Here is a 10,749-nt window from a genome sequence, read left to right as displayed (position 1 = left end):
AAAGGCTGCCTACAGATATAGGTCTTTGCAGCAACAATACATATAACTAAACTCAGTAAAAAAATACATGTCCATTTTTTCAGGACCCTGTCTTTCAAAGATCATTTGTAAAAATCCAAATTTCTTCACAGATCTTCAATGTAAAGGGTTTAAACAATGTTTCCCATGCATGTGCAATGAACCATAAACAATTAATAACCATGCACCTGTGGAATGGTTGTTAAGACACTAATAGCTTACAAACGGTAGGCAATTAAGGTCACAGTTATGAAAACTTAAGACAGTAAAGATGCCTTTCTACTGACTATGAAAAACAGCAAAAGAAAGATGCCCAGGGTCCCTGCTCATCTCCGGGAACGTGCCTTAGGCATGCTGCAAAGAGGCATGAAGACTGTAGATGTGGCCAGGGCAATAAATTGCAATGTCGGTACTGTGAGACGCCTAAGACAGCGCTACAGGGAGACAGGACAGACAGCTGATCGTCCTCACAGTGGCAGACCACGTGTAACAACACCTGCACAGGATTGGTACATCCGAACATCACACCTGCGGGACAGGTACAGGATGGCAACAACTGCCCGAGTTACACCAGGAACGCACAATTTCTCCATCAGTGCTCAGACTGTCCTTAATAGACTGAGAGAGGCTGGACTGAGGGCTTTTGTAAGGCAGGTCCTCACCAGACATCACCGGCAACAACATCGCCTATGGGCACAAACCCACTGTCGCTGGACCAGACAGGACTGGCAAAACGTGCTCTTCACTGACGAGTCGCGGTTTTGTCTGACCAGGGGTGATGGTTGGATTCGTGTTTATCGTCAAAGGAATGAGCATTACAACGAGGCCTGTACTCTGGAGCGGGATCGATTTGGAGTTGGAGGGTCTGTCATGGTCTGGGGTGGTGCGTCACAGCATCATCGGACTGAGCTTGTTGTCATTGCAGGCAATGATGTGGTACCCTTCCTGCAGGCTCATCCTGACATGACCTTCCAGCATGACAATGCCACCAGCCATACTGCTCGTTCTGCGCGTGATTTCCTGCAAGACAGGAATGTCAGTGTTCTGCCATGGCCATCGAAGAGCCCGGATCTCAATCCCACTGAGCACGTCTGGGACCTGTTGGATCAGAGGGTTAGGGCTAGGGCCATTCCCTCCAGAAATGTGTGGCAACTTGCAGGTGCCTTGGTGGAAGAGTGGGGTAACATCTCACAGCAAGAACTGGCAAATCTGGTGCAGTCCATGAGGCGGAGATGCACTGCAGTACTTAATGCAGCAGCTACAGACTGTAACTTTTGATTTTGACCCCCCCTTTGTTCAGGGACACATTATTCAATTTCTGTTAAGTCACATGTCTGTGGAAATTGTTCCATTTATGTCTCAGTTGTTGAATCTTGTTATGTTCATAGACATATTTATACATGTTAAGTTTGCTGAAAATAAGCGCAGTTGGCAGTGAGAGGATGTTTCTTTTTTTATGATGCATGTAATCCCTTATGGAAAAACCACATGAATTCTTGTGTGAAGTTAGTGAAATAACATGTGACAACATGTGAAGCAACATGTGATAACATGAAACTGCACGTGGCAACATGTGAGAACATGATCTCATGTTAAAGAAATTTGACAACTTGGGGATGCAACATTTCAACATGTGATATACCATTCAACTGAAATCATATGTTTTTGGAAAACGTGATATTCCATGTGAAAAAGTGTTTTTGAAACATTTCACACCTTGCTCAAGGACACATCAACAGATTTTTCACCTTGTTGACTCAGTTATTCAAACCAACGACCTTTCAGTTACTAGTCCAACGCTTGAACCGCTAGGCAAATCATGTGCAAGTGAAATTTCAAATGTGGAATGATGTGCAAACATGTGTTTTTGGACCCCTTCACATGAGATATTGAGGGGATTCGATTATCTGTCACGGTTTGCCCCGGTGGGAGGAGTTTGTACCAAGTGATGGCATAAGTTTTAGAACCAGGCTGAAGCCCATGGCAAAGATGGCTCAAAGCAAAAGTTATGTAGATTAAGCATGTGGAATAATAAGTATAATTCTGTGTTTTTACATGCAAAAGGGAGTAATTTTGACAAAAATGTTTTATCTGCCTTAGAAATTAAAACTAGTTTGAGAATTCAATCATATTTTTTATGGAAAATAGATGTTTTATGTTTCTGGACCATGCACCACATTACCTTGTTGACAAGATGACCGAGCGGAGAAGGTTACTGTTCCATTTGAGATGGGAACTCCTCCCTCAACGATTTTGCCTGTTCACATCACGGCCATAGCTGGGTGCACCGTGGCTCATGTTAATAGAATTCCCTCTATGTTGTCACATGTTTAGATTCATCAAATCAAAGCAAATTTTATTTGTCATATGCGCCGAATACAACCTTACAGTGAAATGCTTATTTACAAGCCCTTAACCAACAGTTCAGTTGGTTAAAAAAACAAGAAATAAACTAACAAATAATTAAAGAGCAGCAGTAAAATAACAATAGCCAGGCTATATATAGGAGGTACCAGTACAGAGTCAATGTGCGGGGGCACCAGTTAGTCGAGGTAATTGAGGTAATATATACATGTGGGTAGAGTTATTAAAGTGACTTATACATAGATAATAACAGAGAGGAGCAGCAGCGTATAAAAGAGGGGGGGGGGGGGGGGCAATGCAAGTACCCTTTAGCTCAGTCCAGATGCTGCCTGTAATCCATGACTTCTGATTGGAGTATGTACGTACAGTCACTGTGGAGACGACATCATCGATGCACTTATTGATGAATCCAGTGACTGATGTGGTGTACTCCTCGATGCCATTGGAAGAATCCCAGAGCATATTCCAGTCTGTTGTAGCAAAACAGTCCTGTAGCTTAGCATCTGCTTAATCTGACCACTTTTGTATTGACTGAGTCACTGGTGCTTCCTGCTTTAATTGTTGCCTGTAAGCAGGAATCAGGAGGGTAGAATTATGGTCAGATTTGCCAACTTGAGGGCAAGGGAGAGCTTTGCACGTGTCTCTGTTTGTGGAGTAAAGGTGGTATAGAGTTTTTTTTTCCCTCTGGTTGCACATTTACATGTTGATAGAAATTAGGTCAAACGGATTTAAGTTTCCCTGCATTAAAGTCCCCGGCCACTAGGAGCGCCACCTCTGGATGAGCATTTTCTTGTTTGCTTATGGCGGTATACAGCTCATTGAGTGCAGTCTTAGTGCCAGCATCTGTCTGTGGTGGTACGTAGACAGCTACAAAAAATACAGATGAAAACTCTCTTGGTAGATAGTGTGGTCTACAGCTTATTATGAGATACTCTACCTTAGGCGAGCAAACCCTCGAGACTTCCATAGATATCGTACAACAGCTGTTGTCTACAAATATACATAGACTGCCACTGCTTGTCTTACCAGAGGCTGCTATTCTATCCTGCTGATGCAGTGTATAACCCGTCAGCTGTATGTTATTCATGTTGTCGTTCAGCCACGACTCAGTGAAACATAAGATATTACAGTTTGTCATGTCCAGTTGGTAGGATATACACTTGAAGTCGGATGTTTACATACACCTTTAAACTCAGTTTTTCACAATTCCTGACATTTAATTCAAGTAAATTCCCTGTCTTAGGTCAGTTAGGACCACCACTTTATTTTAAGAATATGAAATGTCAGAATAATAGTAGAGATAATGATTTATTTCACATATATTTTCATTCTTCACATTCCCAGTGGGTCAGAAGTTTACATACACTCAGTATTTGGTAGCATTGCCTTTACATTTTTTAACTCGGGTCAAACGTTTCGGGTAGCCTTCCACAAGCTTCCCACTGTCAGGTATGCGTAAACGGCTGTAAGGGAGTCAGGTGCAGGAGAGCAGATATTGGGTTGCCAACGGAGCCTTTTATTTAGGCGAACCAAAAGCACACGGCAAAGTGAACACGAAATAACAACAGCGCAACAAACTAACGTGTGCATAACATGAAACAGAATAAACAATACCACACACATACTTGGGGGTAACAGAGGGTTAAATACACAACACATAATGAGGGAAATGAGAACCAGGTGTGTGGGAAAACAAGACAAGACAAATGGAAAATAGAAAATGGATCAACGATGGCTAGAAGACCGGCGACGTCAACTGCCGAGTACCGCCCGAACAAAGGGAGGCATCAACAGTGACAGTACCCCCCCCCCAATGCGCGGCTCCAGCTGTGCGTTGACACCAGCCTCGGGGACGACCCGGAGGACAATGCGCAGGGAGATCCGGATGGAGACGGTGGAACTCTCGCAGCAGCGAAGGATCCAACACGTCCTCCACCAGAACCCAGCATCTCTCCCCCGGACCCTACCCCTCCCAGTCCACCAGGTACTGAAGGCATCGAGGGGGCGGAGGAACCTCCCACACCTCAGACTCCTGGAGCGGGCCAACCACCACCGGCCTAAGGAGAGACACATGGAATGAGGGGTTAATGCGGTAATCGGGGGGAAGCTGTAATCTGTAACAAACCTCGGTCACTCTCCTCAGGACTTTAAATGCCCCCACAAACCGCGGATCCAACTTCTGGCAGGGCAGGCGGATGGGCAGGTTTTGGGTTGAGAGCCAGACCCGGTCCCGGGGTCTCACTACAGTGACGGTCTGCGCCAACTTTCTGGCAGGAACCAGAACCGGCTGATAGCCCAATACACACTGAAAGGGGGAGAGGTTAGTGGAGGAGTGGTGGAGCGAGTTCTGGGCCATCTCTGCCCAGGGCACGAACGCTACCCACTCCCCTGGCCGGTCCTGGCAATAGGACCTCAGAAACCTACCCACATCCTGGTTTACTCTCTCCACCTGCCCGTTACTCTCGGTGTGAAAATCTGAGGTAAGGCTGACCGAGACCCCCAGACGTTCCAGACCCTTGAAGTGAACTGGGGGCCTCGATCAGGCACTATATCCTCAGGCACTCCATAGTGCCGGAAGATGTGCGTAAAAAAGGCCTCCGCAGTCTGTAGGGCCGTAGGGAGACCGGGCAGAGGGAGGAGACGGCAGGACTTAGAGAAACGATCCACAACGACCAGGATTGTGGTGTTTCCCTGTGATGGGGGAAGATCGATCAGGAAATCGATCGACATATGTGACCATGGCCGCTGTGGAACGGGTAAGGGGTGTAACTTACCTCTGGGCAGGTGCCTAGGGGCCTTACACTGGGTGTACACTGAACAGGCAGAAACATAAACCCTCACGTCCTTAGCCAAAGTGGGCCACCAGTACTTCCCGCTCAGACAGCGCACCGTCCGACCGATGCCTGGATGACCAGAAGAGGGTGACGTGTGGGCCCAATAGATCAGCCGGTCACGGACAGCAGACGCCCAGGAACGTACAGACGCCCAGCAGGACACTGGAGGGGAGCGGGCTCTCTACGCAACGCCCACTCAATGTCCGCGTCCAGCTCCCACACTACCGGCGCCACCAGGCAGGAGGCCGGGAGTATGGGAGTGGGATCCATTGGCCGCTCCTCTGTGTCATACAGCCGGGACAGTGCGCCTGCTTTCTCGTTCTGGGAACCTGGTCTGTAAGAAAGGGTGAAAACAAAATGGGTGAAAAACATGGTCCACCTTGCCTTGCGAGGGTTCAGTCTCCTCGCCGCCCGGATGTACTCCAGATTGCGGTGGTCAGTCCAAATGAGAAAAGGTTGATTAGCCCCCTGAAGCCAATGTCTCCACACCTTCAAAGCCTTGACGACAGCCAACAACTCCCGGTCCCCCACGTCATAGTTTCGCTCCGCGGGGCTGAGCTTCCTCGAGAAGAAAGCACAGGGACAGAGCTTCGGTGGCATGCCCGAGCGCTGAGAGAGCACAGCTCCTATCCTAGCCTCGGACGAGGCTATGAATGCCAAGGAGGGATCAGGATGAGCCAGTACGGGAGCCGAGGCAAACAGAGCCCTCAGGTGACCAAAAGCCCTGTCCGCCTCAGCTGTCCACTGCAAGCGCACCGGGCCCTCTAAAGCAGTGAGATAATGGGAGCCGCTACCTGACCAAAACCTCAGATAAACCTCCGGTAGTAGTTGGGAAACCTTAAGAACCGCTGCAGTTTGGTGAAGAAGCGCTCCCCATGCATTGACTCTATCACTGTGGCTATGAGCAGTAGCAGGTAACTATACCTCACAGTGATCTAATTCAGACCCCGATAGTCAATGCACGGGTGCAGACCCCCCTCCTTCTTCTTCACAAAAAAAGATGGGTGAAGTGGAGAACCGAATGTACCCCTGACGCAGGGATTCGGAGACATATGTTTCTATAGCCTCCACCTCCGCCTGTGAGAGGGGATACACGTGACTCCTGGGAAGTGCAGCGCCTACCAGGAGATCTATCGCACAATCGCACCGTCGATGAGGTGGTAATTGAGTCGCTTTCTTTTTAGAGAAGGCGAGAGCCAAATCAGCATATTCAGGGGGAATGCGCACGGTGGAGACCTGGTCTGGACTCTCCACCGTAGTGGCACCAATGGAAACCCCTAAACACTTACCTGAGCATTCTCGCGACGACCCTGTGAGACCCCTCTGTGACTAAGAAACAGTGGGGTTATGACAAGTTAACCAGGGTAGGCCCAGCACCACGGGAAATGCAGGAGAGTCAACAATAAAGAGCCTAATTCTCTCCGTATGACCCCCCTGCGTCACCATGCCCAAAGGAGCGGTGACCTCCCTAATCAACCCTGACCCTAATAGTTGACTATCTAAGGCGTGAACGGGGAAGGGCACATCCACGGGAACGATGGGAATCCCTAAACTGAATTGACGAGCGCCTTGTGCTGGGAATGCGGGGAAAACTCAGGAAAAGTTACAAACATGTGTGCAACAGAGGGCTCTGGGTGAGAATGGTGCCTTCTCACCTGGGGTGACGCCAGAGTGCCCTGCCTGCTGCCTCAAACCCTAGAGGAGACAACACAGCACCGACCAGCAGTGTGACCTCTGCGGCCACAGATGGAACATGTGAAAGCGCCTCCTCCGGTCTTCCTGTGCGCAGCACCTCCCAGCTCCATAGGCACCGGAATGGTGGTGCTGAGAAATAGAATCGACAGAGCCCTCTCTGGACGTCCGTGGGTGACCAGCAGGTTATCCAGCCAAATGGACATGTCCACCAGCTGGTCGAAGATAAGATTGGTATCCCTGCAGGCCAACTCCCAACAGACATCCTCGCGCAGGCTGCAATGGTAGTGGTCGATGAGGGCCCTGTCGCTCCATCCCGCTCCGGCGGCCAAGGTGCGAAATTCCAGTGCGAACTCCTGGGCGCTCCTCATCCCCTGCCTCAGGTGAAACACCCGCTGCTCTACCCTCGGGCGGGTGGTCGAAGACTGCCCAGAAGGTTGCAAGCCTCCCCCTTTTTCCACCAAACATAACGATGGTCTCAATTCAACGGCTCAGACACAAGAGGCATGTGGCAGGGTCTACAGTCAATCACGGACTACAGGAAGAAATCCAGCCCAGTCACGGACCAGGATGTCTTGCTCCCAGGCAGACTAAATAACTTTTTTGCCCGCTTTGAGGACAATACAGTGCCACTGACACGGCCTGCAACGAAAACATGCGGTCTCTCCTTCACTGCAGCCGAGGTGAGTAAGACATTTAAACGTGTTAACCCTCGCAAGGCTGCAGGCCCAGATGGCATCCCCAGCCGCGCCCTCAGAGCATGCGCAGACCAGCTGGCCGGTGTGTTTACGGACATATTCAATCAATCCCTATACCAGTCTGCTGTTCCCACATGCTTCAAGAGGGCCACCATTGTTCCTGTTCCCAAGAAAGCTAAGGTAACTGAGCTAAATGACTACCGCCCCGTAGCACTCACATCCGTCATCATGAAGTGCTTTGAGAGACTAGTCAAGGACCATATCACCTCCACCCTACCTGACACCCTAGACCCACTCCAATTTGCTTACCGCCCAAATAGGTCCACAGACGATGCAATCTCAACCACACTGCACACTGCCCTAACCCATCTGGACAAGAGGAATACCTATGTGAGAATGCTGTTCATCGACTACAGCTCGGCATTCAACACCATAGTACCCTCCAAGCTCGTCATCAAGCTCGAGACCCTGGGTCTCGACCCCGCCCTGTGCAACTGGGTACTGGACTTCCTCACGGGCCGCCCCCAGGTGGTGAGGGTAGGCAACAACATCTCCTCCCCGCTGATCCTCAACACTGGGGCCCCACAAGGGTGCGTTCTAAGCCCTCTCCTGTACTCCCTGTTCACCCACGACTGCGTGGCCACGCACGCCTCCAACTCAATCATCAAGTTTGCGGACGACACAACAGTGGTAGGCTTGATTACCAACAACGATGAGACGGCCTACAGGGAGGAGGTGAGGGCCCTCGGAGTGTGGTGTCAGGAAAATAACCTCACACTCAACGTCAACAAAACTAAGGAGATGATTGTGGACTTCAGGAAACAGCAGAGGGAACACCCCCCTATCCACATCGATGGAACAGTAGTGGAGAGGGTAGCAAGTTTTAAGTTCCTCGGCATACACATCACAGACAAACTGAATTGGTCCACTCACACAGACAGCATCGTGAAGAAGGCGCAGCAGCGCCTCTTCAACCTCAGGAGGCTGAAGAAATTCGGCTTGTCACCAAAAGCACTCACAAACTTCTACAGATGCACAATCGAGAGCATCCTGGCGGGCTGTATCACCGCCTGGTATGGCAACTGCACCGCCCTCAACCGTAAGGCTCTCCAGAGGGTAGTGAGGTCTGCACAACGCATCACCGGGGGCAAACTACCTGCCCTCCAGGACACCTACACCACCCGATGTCACAGGAAGGCCATAAAGATCATCAAGGACATCAACCACCCGAGCCACTGCCTGTTCACCCCGCTATCATCCAGAAGGCGAGGTCAGTACAGGTGCATCAAAGCTGGGACCGAGAGACTGAAAAACAGCTTCTATCTCAAGGCCATCAGACTGTTAAACAGCCACCACTAACACTGAGTGGCTGCTGCCAACACACTGACACTGACTCAACTCCAGCCACTTTAATAATGGGAATTGATGGGAAATGATGTAAATATATCACTAGCCACTTTAAACAATGCTACCTTATATAAATGTTACTTACCCTACATTATTCATCTCATATGCATACGTATATACTGTACTCTATATCATCGACGGTGTCCTTATGTAATACATGTATCACTAGCCACTTTATACTATACTATGCCACTTTGTTTACATACTCATCTCATTTGTACATACTGTACCCGATACCATCTACTGTATCTTGCCTATGCTGCTCTGTACCATCACTCATTCATATATCCTTATGTACATATTCTTTATCCCCTTACACTGTGTACAAGACAGTAGTTTTGGAATTGTTAGTTAGATTACTTGTTATTACTGCATTGTCGGAACTAGAAGCACAAGCATTTCGCTACACTCGCATTAACATCTGCTAACCATGTGTATGTGACAAATAAAATTTGATTTGATTTGATTTGATTTGGTCATTATGGCCAAACTTTTTCTTTCTTTTTTCATCAGACCAGAGGACATTTCTCCAAAAAATATTTGAATTTTCCTGTCTTGCTAAGCATTCAAAATGTAACGAGAAAATCTTTGGAGTAAAAAGCTGATTATTTTCCAAAGGAATGTAGTGAAGTAAAAGTAAAAGTAGTCAAACATACTACTAGTAAAGTAAAGTACAGATACTCCAAAAAACTACTTAAGTAGTACTTTAAAGTATTTTTACTTAAGTACTTTACACCACTGACTTATATGTAAGTTGAAAACACTGTATGTGAAAAGCACTGTGTGTATCATAACAACACATTTTTGTTGTCACATGAAGTGTTCCAAAAACACATATTCACATGTGAAATGTCACATATTTACATATGTTTTCATATTCGAAATGTCATATATGAAGTGTTCAAAAAACAAATTGGCGAGTTCAAATCCATTACATGTGAAATCATGTGCTTTGCCGTAAGGGATTGTATCCAAATCTAAATGGTGATGTGGTTTAATAAATATTGCAATGTGATGCCACAGCTGTATGCTTATATTGTCATTACATGCATCACCTGTGGTGATCCAATGAACCCTCTGAACTCTCCTGGACTGGATTCAGGCAAACTATGTATTTGTTTATGGATAATCTGTAGCCTAAAATACTTCATATTTGAGATCTATTAATGGAAATGATCAAATGTAAAACGGATTCATGCCCCGTTACTGTTGGGCTGTCATCCATATAATTTATCTCCCTTTCTGACTATTTTTAATCTGAATTCACCTTCAACCTCGATCTCTGAGAAAGAGCCAACGTCAGCCTATTTTACTATTCTTCTATTATGCGAACCCAGAGCCTAGTGTTGGCGCACTTCGAGTCTAGGCCATTTTCTTCTCTCTTCTCTCACCACAATCTCCCTTTGCAGTCACTTATGTGAGAGAGCGCGCTCACACACACACACACACACACACACATACACACACACACACACTCTGCACCTATGTGCTGTGTTTAGCTGAGATTGCCTTTTCTAAAAATGACCCGGTCGTGCTAGGAATGATCTCATGGTTATGATCGGGTTGATAGGGTTTATCACGCTTTCTCGTTATCCTGCACCAACGCTCACAACACAAACTACATCAGTCTTCCTTTCTCCCGTGAACCTTGTGTTTGACTAATAGGGGCGCACGCTAGATTGTGTGCTATCGTCCCTGACGAGAACGATGAGAACCCGCTGTACGAGCGTGATTCC

The sequence above is a fragment of the Oncorhynchus mykiss genome, chromosome 12 (genome assembly GCF_057628025.1).
Source record: "Oncorhynchus mykiss isolate SJ-2025 chromosome 12, ASM5762802v1, whole genome shotgun sequence".
In the NCBI taxonomy this organism is placed as follows: Eukaryota; Metazoa; Chordata; class Actinopteri; order Salmoniformes; family Salmonidae; genus Oncorhynchus; species Oncorhynchus mykiss.
Note: the sequence above shows the minus strand (reverse complement) of the source record.